General features: G+C 39.6%; 2 protein-coding genes across 2 annotated transcripts in view; one reads left to right on the top strand and one right to left on the bottom strand.

The window, feature by feature from the left end:
* The window catches only part of MED12L (mediator complex subunit 12L), a 442,361-nt gene that overhangs the window by 204,965 nt on the left and 212,665 nt on the right, over positions 1–24,731 (bottom strand). The gene's annotated exons all lie outside the window — the stretch shown is intronic.
* The window catches only part of P2RY14 (purinergic receptor P2Y14), a 47,518-nt gene continuing 44,110 nt past the window's right edge, over positions 21,324–24,731 (top strand). The window contains exon 1 of the mRNA XM_063442536.1: positions 21,324–21,373. The gene's annotated coding sequence lies outside the window, so the exon portion shown is untranslated. The remainder of the gene's footprint in view (positions 21,374–24,731) is intronic.

Raw genomic sequence — 24,731 nt, 5'->3', positions numbered from 1 at the left:
ACTAATACTTGTGTTGAGCGAAGTCTCCCGAGTAAAACAGCACCCCCCCATGTACAGGTTTTAGGGTGTCATAGAAAGTTACAGGGTAAAATACAGTGCAAGCAAATTAAATTCTCTGGGCTTTCGGCCTGGGTTGTCAGGCAGGTCCCTCAAATTGCAATCAATAAAATTACTTTCATATAAAAATATTACATAAATACGCACATAGAATTTAAATATATATGCATATTTATATATTTGAAGTCTACGTGTATATTTATATAATTATTTATGTAATTTTGTATATGGACATATGTATATTTTGTATTATTTTTATTTATTTATATATTAATAGATATATATACAATTTCGTTCTCAGTGTATTTTGATATAAATATATATATTAATATCAAAATACAGTTAGAATAAAATTTCATATAGATATTTAATTTATTTTAAATTGTTATTATTATTTTTACATTTTTTATTTAATTTAATTTACTTATTATTTGTATTTTATTATAATATATATACAATGTACAAAGTTATTATATATATTATATATATACACGTTTGTAATTCAATTACAAGTGTATTTTTATATTAATATATGTATATATTAATATAAAAATACACTTAGTATGACATTATATATACGATATATAGACATATATTATATAGATATAATATGTCTATATATTATATATATACATATACACACATATATAATTATACATTTTTATTAACATTAATCTTTATTTTTATTTTTTTTATTTTACAGCAGCAGGGAGACTGCCTGTCAGCACAGGCAGTGCCCCTGCAGGCAGACACATGGACACTGCGATCACATGGCCACAGGGGTCCTAATTCACAATGGAGAGACTTTCTGGGCTGCAGGCAGTCTCCCCACACCGGGAGCCCCGCCGATCGCCGCCGGGGGAACGACGGCGACCGGGTAAGTACATGTGAACGTTATGACGGTTCAGGACCTTCACCGGCCCTTAACTGTATGTTACCAATGACGGTCCTGAACCGTCATCGGTCGTCAAGTGGATAAGCAGCTGCAAAATTAATTTGAAGGTTGAGAAATGTAAAGAAAAACATAAATGTGTTCCTGTGTAAAGAAAGGGTGAGTGGGAGATACGAAATACCCTTTCGACAGAATAATGAGAATATATTTCTAATTACTTGTTCACAGCTGTCATATATGAATTAAGATAAAAATGTGTTTGAATTTTTGGAAACTGCCATTGCACACTGTGTTTATTTTATTGGATTAATTCTTTATTTGTGGGCAGAATTACATTACATGCATCTGAGCATAAAGCGATGGTTGCAAGAAGAAAGACAACATTTTTATATCATACAGTGTAAAATAAAAAGAGAAAGTGGGTAACAATACAAGAAGGAAGTGCAGAGCCACTCGGAGTCTCAGACATGACTTGCTTATAAATTCATCCTATGGGTTCCATGGTTTTTTTTTTTATAGGTGCAATATCCCCTTTTGAGGCAAAATCCCTTATCTGAAGATATCTAAAAAGGTCTTGAAATTACATGGGTTCTACCAGATTTCTCAAAATCTATGTAACGTGCCAGCTTTCCAAGCAATGCTTTTAAAATCCCTAGCATACATCCACAGGGAGAACTCCATATTGCTCAATATTGGTAACAATAACAGCAATGTTTTACATTAAAGGACCAAAACAATGGGGCCACTGCACTCAAACTGCATCACTGAAATGAAGAAATCTAGGGGAGTATAGTGGTCCTTTAAAATGCAACCATGCAGTAGGCAAACATTATATGATACGAGAAGCAATGTTTCTTAGATTAAAACATATAAAACGTCAATGTTGTGTCAGTTCCAACAGAAGAGATGGTGCAACACTATAGCAGTGTTTAAATAATTAAAAACTGTGTTTCTAGTGCATACAGTTGAAAAAGAGTAGACAGCTCAAACACACAAAGAAGTAGCACCTTGATATGTTTCTGAGGTAAATGAGTTCTGAGAGGTAGTATGATAGATTAAAGAGCTAGTATGGCTCTATTTAGATGCACACCGGCGGTACAATTCCTGCCTTAGGATATTTGGGGTCTATTAGCTAAAGTGCTTCTGGGCAAGGGAGCTCCAACCAGGTATGGTGGCTGAAGATGAATTACACCCCCCCAAGGGGTTTCACAGGCTTAAAGATGTACATATAAAATAACAAAACATGTAAATATAGTGCTCACTGTTATTACTGTACACTTAGAAAACAAAATTGTAGAGGTACTAACAAGTAAGGAGCAAAAGTGAGGTTTAACTCAATCCACGGAACTCAGGTAGTATTTTCCCAACCAAAGGAATTATATCCAAGCTCCAATGGAATGATCAGGATGAAGTAATTCAATTAACTACATTATGAGATAAACTAGTATATAAGATAAATAAAATAATAAAAGCAGTACAAAGCAGTAAAAAAAAACAACAAAAAAACTACGCATTTCACCAACTGAGGATTTTTCACGAGTGAACACAAACAATCAGCATATTTCACATGTAGCATCGTTTTTCTGTCAGTGTGTTGCATGGTCACATATCCAGAACCATCACCATTTTTTCATATCATAGTAAATATATATATATATATATATATATATATATATATATATGTATATTTCTTAAACTGTCTTTCTGCAACATCTTTGATACATGTAAATACTAACAATTTGCATTATTGTAGTGGTTCTGGTGCATAGATTGTCCTATCAAAACATCAAGGCAGAGGTGTGTCACAGGGCACTTTCTTATTAGATCTGCATTGTCTTTCATTTAAATGCTATGTAAAATATTCTATATTTTGGAAATGTTTTTACATGCATTTCACATTGAGGAGTGGTTGACCTTGAGTGACATGAACAGTGAGTGACAATTTTTGTCACAAGCTCTTTCTATTTCTGCCATTGAACATGGCATGGCCTAGTAGGGTTATAAGAATTGCCAAAAAGCATATTGTATCAATAGTATTGACTTTGTAATGCTTACATAGTCACTATAGGTGGTGTATATATTTAGAGAATATATTATCTGTGTAAGGGGGGAAACTAAGTGACAATGAGACACAGAACATCAATGGATAGTGTCTCCACACTCTGGATGGCCAGCATATCCCATCAGCTGTTGACCTATTTAACATAAATGACGTAAATACTGACTTTATATTTTGCAAAGCAAGAAGAATAAAATCTATTTTATAAGAAAAGGAAAGTCTTATTGTGTTATATTTTTAAGTGGCACAGAAGAATTATAATTTAGATGTGTATTAACATCAGACGAGTCACCCAACAAGAAAGAAGAAATACATACATATATATGAAGAAGTATCAAGCTGAACTATTATTTTAAGAGTTCACTTTTTCAACATGCAACCAGCTCACAGATGGACATTATATCCATTCACAACATCCCACTGAATTAGTCAGCATGTGTGACTTGTGCATGCTCGGTAATCCTCTCATTAATGTTAATACGAAACCTGAATTTGGCATCGATGGGCAAAATTATTCTCGTCAAAGTCTGAAAATATCTGCAAATCTGGAAAAATTTAAGCATGAGTTGTTTTGTTTGTTTGGGTTGTTAGTTTGTATAGTATTTTCACAAAAACGCAATATAATGCAAACAAAAAGCCAATTGTGGTAAAATGAAGATAATCATCCACTTGGTGTTCATCAAGACTAGAAGTTTGTGTAACACAAGTTAGAAAGGATGCCGATCAGCATTTTACAGTCACCCACTCACCCACATGATTCAAGGAGCAAACTAAGCAAACATGTTGTAGGTACTGCTTAGCTATAGATATATGGTCAAAATTGGTTTTAACTTCCCATTCTTCTCTTGCACAATAATGTGACTATTTTATTAATTAATTTTGTCATACCAACAGTACAAAGGAAACAACACTTGTTCACATAAAGGTTGTAATGTGTAATTTTGCCAAGCATGCCCACTAGCCTCTTAATGATTAACTATGGGAAATCAAAGAATCGTCAGAGATCAGCAATCTTGGTGATGTCAGCCAGGGAGGTGAGGTGACCACAGCAAGACCAGCATTGGGGGGGGGAGGGGGGAGGGGTAGGTGGGGGGAGAGTAAAGATAAGGAAAAGCTACATTTATAACCCTCATTGGGAGTGGCATGTTAAGTGTTAGTACCTATATGGTGCAGGTTAGGTGTTAGTGCCTATATGGTGCATGTTAGGTGTTAGTATAAAGCTACCTTTATAACCCTCATTGGGAGTGGCATGTAGGTGTTAGTACCTATAGGGTGCATGTTAGGTATTAGTCCCTACATGGTGCATGTTATGTGTTTGTATAAAGCTACCATTATAACCCTCATTGGGAGTGGCATGTTAGGTGTTAGTTCCTATATGGTGCATGTTAGGTGTTAGTATAAAGTTACCTTCATAACCCTCATTGGGAGTGGCATGTAGGTGTTAGTACCTATATGGTGCATGTTAGGTGTTAGTATAAAGCTACCTTTATAACCCTCATTGTGAGTGGCATGTTAGGTGTTAGTGCCTATATGGTGCATGTTAGGTGTTAGTATAAAGCTACCTTTATAACCCTCATTGGGAGTGGCATGTAGGTGTTAGTACCTATAGGGTGCATGTTAGGTATTTGTCCCTACATGGTGCATGTTATGTGTTTGTATAAAGCTACCTTTATAACCCTCATTGGGAGTGGCATGTTAGGTGTTAGTTCCTATATGGTGCAGGTTAGGTGTTAGTACCTATATGGTGCATGTTAGGTGTTAGTATAAAGCTACCTCATTGGGAGTGGCATGTTAAGTGTTAGTACCTATATGGTGCCGGTTAGGTGTTAGTGCCTATATGGTGCATGTTGGGTGTTAGTGCCTATATGGTGCATGGTATGTGTTAGTATAAAGCTACCTTTATAACCCTCATTGGGAGTGGCATGTAGGTGTTAGTACCTATAGGGTGCATGTTAGGTGTTAGTCCCTACATGGTGCATGTTATGTGTTTGTATAAAGCTACCTTTATAACCCTCATTGGGAGTGGCATGTTAGGTGTTAGTTCCTATATGGTGCATGTTAGGTGTTAGTATAAAGCTACCTTTATAACCCTCATTGTGAGTGGCATGTTAGGTGTTAGTACCTATATGGTGCATGTTAGGTGTTAGTATAAAGCTACCTTTATAACCCTCATTGTGAGTGGCATGTTAGGTGTTAGTTCCTATATGGTGCATGTTAGGTGTTAGTATAAAGCTACCTTTATAACCCTCATTGTGAGTGGCATGTTAGGTGTTAGTACCTATATGGTGCATGTTAGGTGTTAGTATAAAGCTACCTTTATAACCCTCATTGTGAGTGGCATGTTAGGTGTTAGTACCTATATGGTGCATGTTAGGTGTTAGTATAAAGCTACCTTTATAACCCTCATTGTGAGTGGCATGTTAGGTGTTAGTACCTATATGGTGCATGTTAGGTGTTAGTATAAAGCTACCTTTATAACCCTCATTGTGAGTGGCATGTTAGGTGTTAGTACCTATATGGTGCATGTTAGGTGTTAGTATAAAGCTACCTTTATAACCCTCATTGTGAGTGGCATGTTAGGTGTTAGTACCTATATGGTGCATGTTAGGTGTTAGTATAAAGCTACCTTTATAACCCTCATTGTGAGTGGCATGTTAGGTGTTAGTACCTATATGGTGCATGTTAGGTGTTAGTATAAAGCTACCTTTATAACCCTCATTGTGAGTGGCATGTTAGGTGCTAGTTCCTATATGGTGCATGTTAGGTGTTAGTATAAAGCTACCTTTATAGCCCTCATTGTGAGTGGCATGTTAGGTGTTAGTTCCTATATGGTGCAGGTTAGGTGTTAGTATAAAGCTACCTTTATAACCCTCATTGTGAGTGGCATGTTAGGTGTTAGTTCCTATATGGTGCATGTTAGGTGTTAGTATGTACAGTTTATTAAAAACACACTTGTTGTGTTTCCAATAAACAGCTGTGAATTGTCAAGTCAGGAAACCGTGAATCTGCAGAACAGTAAATGCAAAACTGTGGTTAGTGACAATGGAAGTGGATGTGGTTAGTGTGACTAACTATGCAAGTGTTAACCACGTGAACCCGTCAGTACTTTTTTGCCCACAAACATCTTTTGGCTGTTGGTATTAAATAACAACTGTCATCTCAAAATTTTTTTTATAGAATAATCTTTTTATCAAGTTTGAAAAGGAAATGTTGTTTTCTTTAAATAAAGTATATGTAAACAAAATTAGACAAACTCATCCCTACCTTTTAGTATAAGGCAGGAATCTTTGGCCATATCCAAACACCTTGGGTCAGACAGTGATTGAGAACAGATAGTTAGACTCTACAATCTTCCCTGCTTCTGCGAAGGAAGTAAAGCAGAGACTGTTGGATTTTAAATATATTCTGACCCAAGATGCATGTGTATGGCAGAATGATCCTGATATATACTAAAGGTAGGGATGAGATTTCCTCATTTCTTTACCTATACAGTACTTCATAAAAAAATAAACCCCCCAAAAAACAATCTGTTTCCTTTCAAAACCTGATGAAAGGATTGCTATAATAAAAAGTTTTCAAATGACTGTTCTCCTTTAATATGGTTTAAAGGAACACTCTCTTGCACTTCAGCTTGCTTAAGTGGTTTGGGGATTAATTGTAGGTCCATTTTATCTTCTTTTATAAAAGTGCAGATTTAACGAGAAATTGGCACTCTTATTACAGACTCTATTTGGACTCAATTAAAGAAACGTACCTATCAGCGAGGATTTAGAACTGTATCCTATTGCTGTATCCAACTATATTACGGGAGATGAATTACAATACCTCTTTGACAAGACAATGTATGATATGCTTTTTTTTTGCTGTTGTCATCTCCCCTACTCATCCTGTATTGTGCAATTTTATTAAATATATAAGCAGAATGGTCTTCTGTCATGGTAACAGCAGAATCTTACTTTTATCTCCTGTTTTACACAAGCTGATTTAGTCTGACTTTATCACATGAGATATTTTAGCCTCCTCTGATGTACAAAATAATAATAATAATAATAATAATAATAGCAATAAATTCAAACTACATAATAGTGTAAGAAAGTCTTTGTTCACACAATGTCTTACATTCTAAACTTCACTTGTTGAATGCAAATACTTTGCTCTATTTATTAATTTATAGAGGAAATGTATGCATGATGCTATCAAATGTTTCTTGTTTGTTTATACTTACAAGTTTGTTTGAAATGGTCTTGTCTTCAAGATCACACAAAATTGCAGTTTATTATTTTCTACATAAAATATTTATTAAATAGTAGTTTCCCTTAATTAGATTTCAAATTGTTCCCCAATATAAGCTTACTGTTACTAGTCTGTAAATAAATTATTCTACTTTTGAATATTTCACTCATATATATTCTATTATAGCTTAATAGACAATTTTCCAGAGACTTTCCTTAAGCGATCTGGAGTGCTGACAGGAGGTTTCTTAGCACTTTACTCCCCAAGCAGGCTGTGATTTAACTCTAGCATAACAACCCGTAGTACTGCCATTAAAGTCAAGCCGTTTTGATAATCTGTAAATGTAATCTAAAAAATCTGAATAAACTGGGAACTTTTTGACATTCTGACAGCATAAAATAGTAAAGTATCAAAAACTAGAGAAATCCCCTTCTTGTGATGCTAGTTTTAGAGCTAAATACGAAATATTAAAAGTAAAAATGTTCATAGCATAAAATTGCATAAACAGAAATATTAAAGTTAAAAAAAAAAACACTCACACACTGAAAAAAAAACTGGTAAAACTCAAGTACAAATATTAAAGCACACAATTCGCAAGTTGTTTACAATAAATTTGACTCTCCAGGATTCAAGTACTTTTAAAATGTAGCGTTTACTAAAGAAAATGTAAATGAATAAATTACCCTAAAATAAACAAACACTCTGTTTCATCTGCTATATCTTAATAAAGCATAGCACAACAAGTAATTTGCTTGACGGGTTTAATGTTCTACTTGCAGAAGTGTGTTGTTACTATGAGGGCAAAGTTTGTCTCCTTCTATGCCAACCTATTTATTGTTTGGTGGGAGGACTCCCACATCTTTGATGGTGGGATAGCCGAGTTGTAGGGGAATATAAAGACAATATATAGATGACCTGCTTGTGGTGTGGTCGGGTAGTTGTAATAAGGCAAAGGAGTTTATGCGTACAGATGGAGGAAGCAGCACCTACAGAGACAGATTCCCAGGGATGTTCGAATGTGAAATGAGACAAGCACACATAGGAAACCTATATAGTGCAGTAAGTTGGATATTATCTTGAAGAAAAAACAAAAACAGAGGAGATGCACTAACAATATGTAGAGCTACCATTAAGCACTACTTTAATGCGCCTTGGCAGTACAAACCCGGCCTGAGGATGTGAAGTGTATCTCCTAGTCTGATGAAGGTTGGTCCAGTGGTTATACAATTTAAAGAGAATAGACACCAATATAGTGCAGTATTTTCTTTCATGAACTGTACCGAAGGAATAGAGGAAAGCAGATGTGGTTCCTATAATCACAAAGGGTTTGGAATCTTTTCCTGGAAATTAAAGACCTGTGAATTTAACTTCTGTGCCTGGGAAAGTATTTAAAGAGTTATTAATAGATAATATTGAGGAGAGCATTAGGAAGTACATTGTTATCAGCACAAATAGCATGGGTACTATGTACCTATGTAACAATATAAATCCAAATCTACCTCCTGTAGCTCATCATTTTAGAGAATGTCGTGGATTTATATTCAATACCTCCAAATACAGTGCATTCAAATAGCAACATTTAGAAATAGGGGAGAGGATATAAGTAGGATCCTTAAATATGTATAGTCCATAAAATTACACTAACACATAGCCAAAGAGCAGATAATGCAAGCTTCAAGGAAAATGGAAAACTTACCTGGAAAATTTGCAGGAGTGAAAATATTTGTGGATTTATCTGCAGCAACATTGGAAGAGCGCGAAGGGTTTGCACCTATTAAAAAGGCATTACGAGAGGCAGGAGTGATGCACAAATGGGGCTATCAGACACATCTTATAGTGAAGCACAATGGTATATAGCGGCAAGTCCTTAACCCTAAAGATGGCAGTCACCTCCTTCACAAGTGGCAAATTCCAGTTACCTTCCCAGAAGCAGAACAACAAAAGAAATCTAATCGGAGACCTCAGATGACTATTTCTGACGAGTGGTGCAAGATGGTCAAGGCTACAGCTAAGTAACTGGAAGTTAAATGAAATTGATATTGCAGATTTACTAAAACGTATTCATGATGAAGAGCAAATGATTCATGAGCCTGAATTTATGCAAACCTGCAATCTTGTATCCATGAAATGTTGCGATTATGTACGGTGTCTATCATAGGGGATAGTTAGGAGAATGCTCGTAACTTTGTAGCCATATCTTTACAACTTTGAATTTCTGCATCTTCCTACATTGTATCCTTATGGTGATGCACACATACAGAGTAGAGTGTTTAATACAGTATTTAATACAGGTTGTATTTAGGAAATGCACGTGCTTTCTTTATTTATTTTTTCACAATAGCTACTAAGAAATTAGAAAGTGAGAGTTTACATTATTATTATTATGCATTTCCGATTTTCAAATTGGTTAAAAATTATTATTTACATATTTTTTTATTTTTTTTTTATTTTTTTGTTATTATATACTGGACAGAGGCAGACTTCAAATCAGATGACAGCTATAGTGAATTTAGCAGCCAGAAACCTTATAGCAGGGAAATGGAAACAAGCCACCTGTCCAACACGTAATCAATTGATTGATAATATAAGACAATATTATTTCTATGAATATGCAGCTGTAACATCTGCGAGAAGTCAAATCAAATTCTTAGAGGTATAGAAACCATGGTTAGATTTAGTGCATAAAGACATTGGAATGTTAGGGACTAGCCAAACAATTGAGCAGACAAAGTTTCACGGGGAATACTGATAAGATGAGGGCTACATAAAGCGTTATGAGGGAGCACTAGAATTTTTAACGGTAACAATAGTATTATAGATATTACGATGATTATTACGGTTGTATTTTTATCTACAATATGCACCAATCTTTGTATCTTTTTTTTCTTTTGTGTGTTTAAGGTTTTTCATGTATTGTTTATTTTGTGAGGTTTATGTGTATCCCTTTTTTGTCCTTTTTCTTCTCTTTGTACCCTATATAAATAATAAAATACATTTGGGAAAAAATAAATATCTAGAGTCCAAATGGATTTTTAAATGCAGACTAGGATACCAAATGATAGGGTTACCAGATCCACCATGTTTTCACATATACATATTGATGAGCAGCACATGAAAAGGGTTTCCCTGTAGTATGTAGATTTCAGAAGAAGCTGTATAAGATTAGGCAATTAAGCAATGAAGAATCCTGCAGAATATGCATTATGCATACTGCAGGGCAACTCTTTTCATGAATAAGATAACATTTTATATGTCCTCAAAAACATGGTGCAACGGGTAACCCTAACTACGAGGTTAACTTAGCCTTTGATGTGACTTATTACATGTTATTTAGATTATGCACATGAATTAATTTATTGTTGGTTTTCACTTATTATTCCTTAAAGGGACACTATAGTCACCAGAACAACTACAGCTTATTGAATTTGTTCTGATGAGTAGAATCATTACCTTCAGGTAGTGATGTCCCGAACTGTTCGCTGGCGAATAGTTCCTGGCGAACATCGCTTGTTCGCGTTCGCCACGGACGGCGAACACATGCGCTGTTCGGTCCGCCCCCTATTCGTCATCATTGAGTAAACTTTGACCCTGTACCTCACAGTCAGCAGACACATTCCAGCCAATCAGCAGCAGACCCTCCCTCCCAGACCCTCCCACCTCCTGGACAGCATCCATTTTACATTCATTGTGAAGCTGCATTCTTAGTGAGAGTAGGGACAGTGTAGCTGCTGCTGATTTGATAGGGAAATTGATAGCTAGGCTAGTGTATTCAGTGTCCACTACAGTCCTGAAGGACTCATCTGATCTCTGCTGAAGGACAGCACCCCAAAAAGCCCTTTTTAGGGCTAGAACATCAGTCTGCTTTTTTTTTTCTGTGTAATGTAATTGCAGTTGCCTGCCTGCCTGCCAGCCAGCCTGTGTGTCAGGCTCACAGCATATACTGTGCCCACTTGCCCAGTGCCACCATTCACTCACTGGTGTCACAATAGCATGCATTTAAAAAAAACAAAAACTTTTTTGACTGTAATATAATAGCAGTCAGTTTCCTTCACTAGTGTGTGTTTCAGGGAATGCCCAGTGCCACCATTCACTCACTGGTGTCACAATAGCTTGCATTTAACAAAATAAATAACTTTTTGGACTGTAATATAATAGCAGTCAGTTTCCTTCACAAGTGTGCGTTTCAAGGCCTGCCAGGGCACAGTGTCACACCAGTGCAACTCATATCTGGTGTAACAGTAGTGTACATTTAAAAAAAAAAAAATACAAATTTGACTGTAATAGATTGAATAGCAGTTAGTTGTCTGCCAGCGTGTGTGTCAGGCTCACAGCGTATACTGTGCCCACTTGCCCAGTGCCACCACTCATATCTAGTGTCACAATAGCTTGCATTTAACAAAAAAAAACTTTTTGGACTGTAATATAATAGCAGTCAGTTTCCTTCACTAGTGTGCGTTTCAGGGCCTGCCAGGGCACAGTGTCACACCAGTGAAACTCATATCTGGTGTAACAGTAGTGTACATTTAAAATTTTTTTTTTTTTGACTGTAATAGATTGAATAGCAGTTAGTTGTCTGCCAGCATGTGTATCAGGCTCACAGCGTTTACTGTGCCCACTGCCACCACTCATATCTGGTGTCACAATAGCTTGTATTTAAAAAAAACGAAACTTTTTTGACTGTAATATAATAGCAGTCAATTTCCTTCACTAGTGTGCATTTCAGGGCCAGCCCAGTGCCACCACTCACTCACTGGTGTCACAATAGCTTGCATTTAAAAAAATCTAAACTTTTTTGACTGTAATATAATAGCAGTCAGTTTCCTTCATGAGTGTGCGTTTCAGGGCCTGCCCAGTGCCGCCACTCACTCATATCTGGTGTCCCAATAGCTTGCATTTAAAAAAAACTAAACTTTTTGGACTGTAATATAATAGCAGTCAGTTTCCTTCACAAGTGTGCGTTTCAAGGCCTGCCAGGGCACAGTGTCACACCAGTGCAACTCATATCTGGTGTAACAGTAGTGTACATTTAAAAAAAAAAAAATACAAATTTGACTGTAATAGATTGAATAGCAGTTAGTTGTCTGCCAGCGTGTGTGTCAGGCTCACAGCGTATACTGTGCCCACTTGCCCAGTGCCACCACTCATATCTAGTGTCACAATAGCTTGCATTTAACAAAAAAAAACTTTTTGGACTGTAATATAATAGCAGTCAGTTTCCTTCACTAGTGTGCGTTTCAGGGCCTGCCAGGGCACAGTGTCACACCAGTGAAACTCATATCTGGTGTAACAGTAGTGTACATTTAAAATTTTTTTTTTTTTGACTGTAATAGATTGAATAGCAGTTAGTTGTCTGCCAGCATGTGTATCAGGCTCACAGCGTTTACTGTGCCCACTGCCACCACTCATATCTGGTGTCACAATAGCTTGTATTTAAAAAAAACGAAACTTTTTTGACTGTAATATAATAGCAGTCAATTTCCTTCACTAGTGTGCATTTCAGGGCCAGCCCAGTGCCACCACTCACTCACTGGTGTCACAATAGCTTGCATTTAAAAAAATCTAAACTTTTTTGACTGTAATATAATAGCAGTCAGTTTCCTTCATGAGTGTGCGTTTCAGGGCCTGCCCAGTGCCGCCACTCACTCATATCTGGTGTCCCAATAGCTTGCATTTAAAAAAAACTAAACTTTTTGGACTGTAATATAATAGCAGTCAGTTTCCTTCACGAGTGTGCGTTTCAGGGCCTGCCAGGGCACAGTGTCACACCAGTGTCACTTATATCTGTCGTCACAGTAGCTTGCATGCATAGTACCACTAATCGAAAAAAAAATGACAGGCAGAGGCAGGCCACCCCGCAGAGGCTGTCGTGGTCGTGGTGCTGTGATTCCCTTTGGCCCTAGAATAATGCCCAGTGTTCAGAGACCACGTACCCTGAACTTGAAAAGTTCTGAGGACATAGTTGATTGGCTAACACAGGACACCCAATCTTCTACAGCTTCCGCTCGGAACCTTGACGCACCATCCTCCTCCAGCTTAGCTTCGGGCACCTCTCAAGTTACCACTCGCCCGCCTGCCGCAACCACCAACACTAGCACCACAGCCGCTTCACTTGGTATGTCAGAGGAGTTATTTACACATCAGTTGGAAGAAATGAGTGATGCGCAACCATTATTGCCAGAGGATGTAGATAACAGGGATATGTCTCAGTCAGGCAGCATTACACACGTACGGTGTGATGATGATGAAGTTGTACCCACTGCTGCTTCCTTTGCTGAGTTGTCAGATACAAGTGAAGCGGTTGAAGATGACGATGCGTCCATGGATGTCACGTGGGTGCCCGCTCGGCAAGAAGAAGAACAGGACAAAAGTTCAGATGGGGAGACAGAGAGGAGGAGGAGGAGACGAGTTGGAAGCAGGGGGAGGTCATCGCAAGGAGCTAGTGGCACAGTCAGACAGCATGCATCGGCACCCGGGGTCAGCCAGACAGCACACCAATCAGCGCATGCTGTTGCCACCACCAGAATGCCATCATTGCAGAGCTCAGCAGACTTGCCTGAAAGCAGAGAGTCACACCGGACCAGCACTCCTGTCCGCCCTGAACGCACAGGTGGATCAGTGGCTGACTCCGCCCCAACTGGAGATCGGCAAAGTGGTTTGTGACAACGGAAGAAATTTGTTGGCGGCATTTCATTTGGGCAAGTTGACACACAACCTGTGCATAAGTACCCAGGCTTTGTGCATAAGTACCCAGGCTTACAGGACATCCTTAAGCAGGCCAGGAAGGTGTGTGGCCATTTCAGGCGTTCCTACACTTGGCGCACTTTTCCGATATCCAGCGGCGAAACAACATGCCAGTGAGGCGCTTGATTTGCGACAGCCCGACACGTTAGAATTCAACACTCCTAATGTTCGACTGCCTGCTCCAACAAGAAAAAGCCGTTAACGAGTATTTGTATGACCGGGGTGCTAGGACAGCCTCTGCGGAGCTGGGAATTTTTTTGCCACGTTACTGGACGCTCATGCACAATGCCTGTAGGCTCATGCGTCCTTTTGAGGAGGTGACAAACCTAGTCAGTCGCACCGAAGGCACCATCAGCGACATCATACCATTTGTTTTCTTCCTGGAGCGTGCCCTGCTGGATCAGGCCGTAGATGAGCATGAAGAGGAAGAGTTGTGGTCACCATCACCACCAGAAACAGCCTTATCAGCATCGCTTGCTGGACCTGCAGCAACGCTGGAAGAGGACTGTCATGACTGTTGAGGGACCCTCGTATAAAAAGGCTGAAGGAGAACGACCTGTACTGGGTGTCCACGCTACTAGACCCCCGGTATAATCAGAAAGTGCCTGAATTGTTACCGAATTACGGCAAGTCGGAAAGGATGCAGCAGTTCCAAAATCATTTAAAAAGTATGCTTAACACAGCGTATAAGGGTGATGTCACAGCACAACGGGAATCTAACAGGGGAAGAGGTGAAAGTAATCCTCCTCCTCCCACGACCACGCCGGCAAGGACAGGACACTTTACAGTTGTTGATGGAGGACATGCGGAGCTTTTTAAGTCCTACGCATCGCCACAGCCCTTCGGGGTCCACCCTCAGAGAACGACTCGACCGACAGGTAGCAGACTACCTCGCCTTATCTGCAGATATCGACACTCTGAGGAGCGATGAACCCCTTGACTACTGGGTGTGCAGGCTTGACCTGTGGCCTGAGCTATCCCAATTTGCGATAGAACTTCTGGCCTGCCCCGCTTCAAGTGTCCTGTCAGAAAGGACCTTCAGTGCAGCAGGAGGTATTGTCACTGAGAAGAGAAGTCGCCTAGGTCAAAAAAGTCTAGATTACCTCACCTTTATTAAGATGAATTAGGGATGGATCCCGAAGGGACTGACAGTGGGCGATACATTCGACTAAAAAAGGCCTGATGAGGGGGACTACTTAACACACCACTCCTATCTGGTGGCACATTAGATTGCACGCGCGGTGCCCCAAATTTGAAGTAGGAGGACCGACCAAGCATCTTTTTCCATCTCCCGCTTCCTAAAATCGATGCCTTATATACACGTCCCCTGATAGGGGACTTAACAGGGATTAAACTGATAAGAATAGTACTACTTAACACACTACTCCTATCTGGTGGCACATTAGATTGCACGCGCAGTGCCCCAAATTTGAAGTAGGAGGACCGACCAAGCATCTTTTTCCATCTCCCGCTTCCTAAAATCGATGCCTTATATATACGTCCCCTGATAGGGGATGTAACAGGGATTAAACTGATAGGAATAGTACTACTTAACACACCACTCCTATCTGGTGGCACATTAGATTGCACGCACAGTGCCCCAAATTTGAAGTAGGAGGACCGACCAAGCATCTTTTTCCATCTCCCGCTTCCTAAAATCGATGCCTTATATACACGTCCCCTGATAGGGGACGTAACAGGGATTAAACTGATAGGAATAGTACTACTTAACACACCACTCCTATCTGGTGGCACATTAGATTGCACGCGCAGTGCCCCAAATTTGAAGTAGGAGGACCGACCAAGCATCTTTTTCCATCTCCTGTTTCCTGGGTGGAGGAAGAGAGACCTTCAATGACATCAGTGAGGACAAGAAACGGGACATGGCTAGCTTGGTACCCAACCTTGTGCAAATGGGGAGTTTGCGGTTGTGCAAATAGACTGTTTGCGGTTGTTTGCGGTGCGTTAAACGGGGAGCTTGGTCTGTCACTGTGAAGCGGGCGTAACCCTTACACTACCTGATCGATACAACATCATACCTGATGTTTTAAAGCACGTTATTCCAAACAATTTAGGAATGTTAGGTGAATTATGCCGTTTATGGATTAAAACCATCATCAACTATGTAATTTTCTATGGGAGTTTTGCCATGGATCCACCTCCGGCATGCCACAGTCCAGGTGTTAGTCCCCTTGAAACGACTTTTCCATCACTATTGTGGCCAGAAAGAGTCCCTGTGGGTTTTAAAATTCGCCTGCCCATTGAAGTCTATGGCGGTTCGCCCGGTTCGCGAACATTTGCGGAAGTTCACGTTCGCGAACCGAAAATTTTATGTTCGCGACATCACTACCATCAGTCTCTTTGCTGTAAACACTGTATTTTCAGAGAAAATGCAGTGTTTACATTACAGCCTAGTGATAACTTCACTGGCCACTCCTCAGATAGCTGTTAGAGATCCTTCCTGGGTCATGGCTGCCTAAAATGCATCCAAACATTCAGTGTCTCCTCCCTCTGCATGCAGACACTGAACTTTCTGCTTAGAGATTCATTGATTCCATTCATCTCTATGAGGCAGGGCCAGACTGGCCCACCGGGATACCGGGAAATTTCCCGGTGGGCCGCGGCACCTGGGGGGCTGGAGATGGAGAGGGAGCCCTGCTCCCTGTATTTTAATAATATCGCGGCCACCGGCCGCATGTCGGTGCTGCCGGGTGGCCGGTCCGGCGGCACACTATGAGGTGATTACTCACCTTGCGGCCGGCGGCCCCATCTCCTGTGCTGACAGCTATGCTGCTGTCAGTATCAGTGAGTGTGCCGGGCGGCCGCCTAAGCGATCCGGCGGCACACTCACTGATACTGACAGCAGTACAGCTGTCAGCACAGGAGGACTGAGGGAGGGGGCGGAGCTAACTACCAAGCTCCCTCGCGGTTCCCATGATTCCTAGCATCTACACATCATAGAGTAGGGATTACTCTATGATGTGTAGATGCTGGGAATTATGGGAACCGGGAGGGAGCATGGTAGTTAGCTTCGCCCCCTCCCTCAGTCCTCCTGTTGCAGCAGGTACAGAGAAGAATAGGGGAAGGGGAAGGGGAAGGGGAAGGGGACAAAAAGAGGAGAAGGGGGGGACAAATAGAGGGGAAGGGGGGACAAAAAGAGGGGAAAGGGGGACAAAAAGAGGGGAAGGGGGGACAAATAGAGGGGAAGGGGGGATAAATAGAGGGGTAATAGAAACACAGGGGAAGGGGGGACACAGAGACTGAGGGGTAATAGAGAATCAGGGAATGGGGGGGCAAAGAGAGGGGTAATAGAGAGACACCAGGGAAGGGGGGGACAAAGAGACAGAGTGGTAATAGAGAGACAGGGGATGGGGGGGACAAAGAGAGGGGGTAATAAAGAGACACCCGGGAAGGGGGGGGGGCAAAGAGACAGAGGGGTAATAGAGAGACAGGGAATGGGGAGGGCAAAGAGACAGAGGGGTAATAGAGAGACACCAGGGAAGGGGGGGGGGGCAAAGAGACAGATGGGTAATAGAGAGACAGGGGATGGGGGGATAAAGAGAGGGGTAATAGAGAGACACCAGGGAAGGGGGGGGCAAAGAGACAGAGGGGTAATTGAGAGACAGGGGATGGGGGGCAAAGAGATGGGGTAATAAAGAGACACCAGGGAAGGGGGGACAAAGAGACAGATGGGTAATAGAGAGACAGGGGATGGGGGGATAAAGAGAGGGGTAATAGAGAGACACCAGGGAAGGGGGGGGCAAAGAGACAGAGGGGTAATTGAGAGACAGGGGATGGGGGCAAAGAGATGGGGTAATAAAGAGACACCAGGGAAGGGGGGGGCAAAGAGACAGAGGGGTAATAGAGAGACATGTAATGGGGTGGACAAAGAGAGGGGTAATAGAGAGACACCAGGGAAGGGGGGGGACAAAGAGACAGAGGGCTAATAGAGAGACACGGGATGGGGGGATAAAGAGAGGGGTAATAGAGAGACACCAGGGAAGGGGAGGGACAAAGAGACAGAGGGGTAATAGAGAGACATAGGGGTTGGGGGGACAAAGAGATGGGTAATAGAGAGACACAGGAGAAGGGGGGACACAGAGACAGGTGGGGTAATAGAGAGACACCAGGGAAGGGGGACAAAGAGACAGAGGGGTAATAGAGAGACACAGGGGATGGGGGTACAAAGAGAGAGGGGTAAGAGAGAGACACAGGGAGGAGATGGGGAAGAGAGACTCAGGGAGGAGAGGGGGAAGAGAGACAGGGAGGAGAGGGGAGAAAGAGACACAGAAGGTTTGTTGGCTGGGGCTAAGAACAACGCAAAAGGGGCTAGGGAAAGAGAAATACAGAGGCTGGAGAAGGGTAAAAAGAAACACACAGGGACTGGGATGAAGTAAAAGATGCACAAGGGTCGCTGTAAGTGAAAAAAAGGAGACAATTGGAGACAAGATACACTAAACGAGGTAAAAGTAATAGACGTAAATTGATGTGATCCTGATAGTAATACACACACATATATATATATATATATATATATATATATATATTGATGTGTGTATTAGTAACATATAATTATGCCTATAATATTTACACATATAGTAATATACATTTATATATGCATAATACACACATAAATGTCATTAATAAATATATATATATATATATATATATATATATATATATATATATATATATATATATGTAATGAACACGTATTGGCCCAGTCTTGTTGCTAGTTGCATACTCATGCACCATAACATATTTAAAGTTTAGAGCGCACCCATAGAACTTCAAAATAAACAAGCTAACTTAATTTTTGTTTAGTTGTGCAATTGCAGACATTCAGCATTTCAGTATCATTACTAAAATGTCCTTAATAGGCCAAAGTAGTTGTACTGAAACATTGATTACATGCAAATGTACGTCTACTTAAAATAAAGGCACTCTTTTGTTTAGTCCTATATGCGTTCTTTCGTTGGAGTAAGAGTTTTCAATTTCAAGTTATTTTTTCACCCTCTATATCAGCACACTATGCTGGCGCGACGCATTATTGGGCTGGTATAGAATTTTTTTCCAGGGCTGCTTTTAGTTTCCAGTCCGGCCCTGCTATGAGGAGATGCTGATTGGCCAGGGCTGTGTTTGAATCATGCCTGCTCTGCCCCTGATCTTCCTCCTTGTCAGTCTCAGCCAATCCTATGGGGATGCATTGTGATTGGATCAGGCCACCACTTCTGATGATGTCAACAGACATGTTTTGACTATTGACTATTCTGAGTCAAACAGCATGCAGAGCTACAGCTTCAGGCTTGAATAAAAGTACAATTTTGCTATTTTTAGGGAGGCATGAGGGGCCCAGGGGTGCTAGATGGTGGTTTCAACACTATAGGGTCAGGAATACATGTTTGTATTCCTGACCCTATAGTGATCCTTTAACTACTTTAATTTTATATGCATGTACATATGTTTTTCATTTATTAATTTTGATAATGTTATTATGTTACTCACTTGGGGTTTATGTGGGGTTTTTTGTTTCATTTAATTTGTGTTCAGATGTTTTTATATATTTATATTATTTTATTACTATATTTGTCTTCGATATTGGGTTTTTGCATTATTTAGATGTGATTTGGGTGTGGTGAGGCCATCAGTTTGTTTCGAGAGTTCGGACTGTTAATTAAGTGGCTGTTAATGGACAGTTAATTAATTAATTAATTAAGAGGTGGTTTGAACCCTGAATTATTATGAGGACCCAGATAACTGCGACTGACATAGGTGGGGGTTGGTGAGTCATAACACCATATCATTTATGTATACTGCTTCCACAATCTCAACATGTTTTGTTGCATTCAGTAACATACTTTCTCATTACATAGTTAATAAATAACCAGGAACAACACACAGTATTGCTAACCTTGCTAATAAACCAACAATTTTTTTTTTTATTTTTTTTTTCATGAGTGAACTACTCATGATTTTTTTTAAAGAGCATCAAATTTCATATGTACATTGTGCTAGTAGTTCTGCTAGCAAATGTAAAAATTGGGGGAATTTTAATTTTTTTTAAATGTGTTTCTTTTTCCACCAGACAATCAATTGAGCAGAAGCGACCTCTAATAGTATGACAGCATCTAAACTGATTGACATAATTCCTATTCCCCCTAGTCAGCATTAACAAAAGTGTTGTGGTTGGTATGGGTGGAGAGCAGAAAGGTCCCTGTGGAAGGTCTCTTCTGCACTATTTCAGCAATCAATTGATTGGTATAGATTCTACGCAGATTAATTGATGCACTGGTAAGAGAAAAAAAGAAAAACTATGATTAGTAGGTTTCTCTCCCAATGTATGCATTTTGCTAGTACAACACATATATGAAATGTGATACTCTTTAAAAAGAGAAAAAGTAATTAGATGCTTAACAGGTGTTCTTTTAAGTATATATGTGTTTTGTTCCTGATTTTTTAGTTTTATATATACACACATTGCCAACTGGCAAAAATGTATTCCCAGGCAAGTCAACAAGATCACCAACAAAGCGTTATGTATACTAACAGTACATTAGATAATGCAGATTACAAAGATCTACATTACAAACAAATATAAAGATTAAGTGAGGAAAATATATGACAAGTAGAATTTGGAGGGGTAATTCTTTTTCACCCACCCTATAACTGAAGTGTTCTTTTGGGTAAGGAGTGCAGAGGAGGTAGGTTAAAATACAGTTACTTCCGAAGTACTTCTGGGTATCTTCCCAGGATGCACTGTGCACATGAATATTCACTTGGACATCTACTTCCTTAATGTCAGGCTAGAAAATGTTCCAGAGAATCCTTAAATATTGCAAAGTGTGCGCACATACATGTTCAGACATCTGGGCTTACTGCCATTTTTAGCCTTACATAAAACAAAAACAAAAAAAACAAGTGCATGCCAGAAAAAAAAAAATACTAGATCTAACTATTACTTTTGTTAAGTTTTTACTTGGGCAAAATATCAAGGAGGGACAAGTTGTCCTTAAATCATTTAAATTTCTTCAGGGTTGGTAGATTTGCAAAAACTGATGAGTGAATGAAGGAAATTAGTAGTATTTATTTGTTTATAATAAAATGCATCACGTATATTTAGATCCTACAAAACATTGTCTATTTAAGAGCTTCAAATTAAATATGGTCCTTTACAGAGTATTGTTAACAGAGTAGCCGTGGCAAAATTCTAACTGTCATTAATCTCTCTGTTAAAATCAGGCTGTTATACTTCATTATGGATACTTTAAGTAATATAAGGGGGAGGGACCAGGTTTCAATACAGGTTTGTAACTAGCTCTTTCCGATCACTGTAAAAAGGTTTGACAAGGCGTGCATTCTGTATCATAGGTTGAAGGTCTGAGCTGCTAAAGGTAAGGTTTGCTATTGCAGAATTTATGCAAAAGTATATAAGGATTGATTTAGGTTTGGAATCAGTTTGTTTCGTAAAAACTTTCAGCAAAAATTGAAGTTTAGTAAAAAAATATATATAAAAAAAATAGATAAATATGCCAACGTATAGGTGAACACCTGTTTAGAACGCTCTAAAATATAATTGGAATGTTAAACTAACATTGTACAAATTAGCAACTTTTTTTTCCTTTAATTTGAAGAGATAATAACTTGTGAGGAAAAAAAGCAATTAGTCCAAATGATTACTGGAAAACAAATTAAACAATACATTCACTATGAGAATCTCGTAATGTGAAACCCATAGTGCCACCTAGTGCTGGCCTCTGGTAATAGTTATTGTCCATTTATTTGTTGAATTGACTTTCCTAACAACACATAGTAAAATTACAAAACAAAGGAAACATGCCACTTTCTTAACCTCTTTAGGAGTTTTTGGCAAACCCCTTATGGTATCATTTGTGACAAGTCAATGACACCCTTACTTTTTATAGTTCCATGATAAGTGCCATTACACTTTATTGTATAATTGTAGTACGACATGCTTGCTGGATAACCAATATAAGTTGCAAAACAACAAAGGACTAATCATATAAAATCCATATAACTTGTACACTGTAATCTAATTATTTGGTGAAACATATACGAAATAAAATAAAAAATTAGACAAATGTACAGATTAAGTTATGTAACAAAATGTATTGCATATAGCTCTAGATCTCTAATAGAAGAATAATCTGTACTTCTGTAAAGAGAAGTAAGCAGTGATTTGGATTAATAATCAGAGTATAATTAACCTTACGGATTTCATTTTAGAAGTTCAACTTGTTTCTACTAAGAAACTATTGCTGTGTATTTACTACTCACTTATTCAGTATCAGGTCACACTGTATTTGTACAGACACGGGGACTCATTTCTTTATAATCAGTGACTCTCACTCCTAAATAGGAAAGGTTGGTAGGTATGGACTGAGTGTGTATACAGTCAATATTTTTTGCCCAAATCCCTCTGTCTCCCTTTTCTATCCTAATGTCCCACTTATCTAGCAGCTCCACATTGTTGTTTTTTCTGAGTGTATAACAGAGCTCTACAGCAATAATACTCACAGTAATGTGTCTTTAAACTACAATAAATGTGTTTAGAGATCAGTCTGTGGAAATAAGATACATTGTTCTAAACTACATTTTAGTTACATCAATTGTTATTACAATATCACCTAACATTTCTCAGAACAGCCCCACCTCTGGTAACACCCCCACCCACACTCCTAATTGTATAGTGTCCCAATCTAAAATTTTGGAAAGTATGTACTCAAACATACACGTGTATAAATTCCACATTCCTTAAGCCATTGGAGGGTGAAAATTCAGCCCTGATTAATAGAAACACAGCCCTGGTTAGTGTTCCAATGGATCTTACTTGCAGTGGCAAGTACATTTTAGACTGGGCTAGTAACATAGGAATCAGAATTTTGAACCCCAGTGATATAAATATATATAACATATTGTGGTCTAATTGATGGCACAGGTTCAGGTTGAAATCATACAGAGTATTAATGCGTAGATGGATTTTCTTGAACAGACACCCTATTGTTTAGGATGAACAGGTTAAAGGGAAATGTTCCGAAACAAGGTTGCTTTGTACTCTTATTTAATAAATATATATAATTCATTAACCCTTTTTCATTCACTTTGCTGCCAGTTTCTAGTATTTTACAGATTTCTAGCAATGCTTTTACCCTTTATTCTCTTGTCCTTCTTCCAAGATGCTCATTGTGTGTTCAGGAAAAAGGTGCTGTTCCTATCCCTTCATGAGAGATGCATAATCAAGGGAATTCACAAGGCAAAGGGCTCTTCCATCAATCTCCTGCTATTATCTGAATCCTAAACAGCCTCACAATCGAGGCTCATATGGCTGTGGTGTTAGGTGCAGGATTTTGGTCTAGGGTTAAAATGCAAACCTTGATAATTTTGTCCTTCTTGAAGTTATATGCCAATGACCATAACCACTACAGCTACTGGTAGTGGTTATGGTGCCATTAGTGCCCTGGAGCTCACCCAGGGTAAGTATCAAACCATTTGAGAAGTGTTAGAAACTTAGATGTGTCTGCTGGGCACCAGATTCCGCCATTTTTCTACACCAGAAGCTCCCTGCACTGAATTGAGCCCAGAGGTGCAAAACGGTAGTCCTTGGCGGATGCTCTCAGTCAATGAGCTACCTCTGCATGATAGGGCCTAGCTCAGTAGAGTAAACGGAAGCTCATTCTTGCTAAAGATTAAGTGGACCCCCAGCCAATTCTCAAAATGGTTTGACTACTTAATCTGGGAGGGTGCTAAGGCACTCTGAGTGTTCCTTTAAAGCAGTTCTGTCACTTATCAATATTTAAGAAAGATGTAAGTTTAATGAAATACTTTTGCTGACTAACTTGCAATCCAAAGATACCATTAGACACGACTGAGGTTGACAAAAGAAGGAGCTCCACCGTCAAAAAATTTAGCCATATTAGTTCATTAGACAAGAGAAAATAACTAGATTATTGCAAGATGCAATGAAACCTTTTTCTTGGACATAACCTTTAAAGACAAGCTTTTGGTCTGAAGTAAAATTAATACTATTTATTTATTTATAAACTATTTTACCCGGAAGGATAAAGTGTACCATCTTCTGCACTGTCTGCACTGTCTGCCCCACTGTTTTGTCTCCCTCTCCCCCCTCACTCTGATCATCAGAAAGATATTTAAGGCGGTCAGCGAGGGCGGTCAGCGAGGGAGCTCTTCCCCTGAGCTCTCTGCTCAGCTCCCTCGCGCGCCGCCCGCAGAGTGAGGCTGGGAGGCGGAGCCGGAATATGACGTCATATTCCGGCTCCCAGTCTCACTCTGCGGGCGGCGCGCGAGGGAGCTGAGCAGAGAGCTCAGGGGAAGAGCTCCCTCGCTGACCGCCCAGCAACCAGCAACCAGCCCAGCATGTCTGTTAGCCGCAAGGCTAACAAGACATTTGCCTTGGGCATTTGGGGGCGGCGTTTTTTGCCGCCCCCTGGAAAATGCCTTGTTTGCCTCGCGGCTAATACGCCCCTGATGGCAACATCCAGAATCGGGAAATTCACAGCTTCCAGCAAAACATTGGTTCCGGCTTTAAAAATCCCTGGATTAGTAAATAACTTTATTTCAACCTTTTACATAGCAGTATAATGACGGTATCTCCGCTGGTAGTCAGGATAAAGCAGGTAAAACACAGGCAGCGTAATAATAATCCCTCTTCCCCAAGGACTAGACGACACCAAGTCTGGGAGCCAACTGTCAACTGTCAACTGACCTCTGTGG

The sequence above is a fragment of the Pelobates fuscus genome, chromosome 2, assembly GCF_036172605.1.
Source record: "Pelobates fuscus isolate aPelFus1 chromosome 2, aPelFus1.pri, whole genome shotgun sequence".
NCBI classification, from domain to species: Eukaryota; Metazoa; Chordata; class Amphibia; order Anura; family Pelobatidae; genus Pelobates; species Pelobates fuscus.
This window is presented reverse-complemented; position numbering and strand designations above follow the sequence as displayed.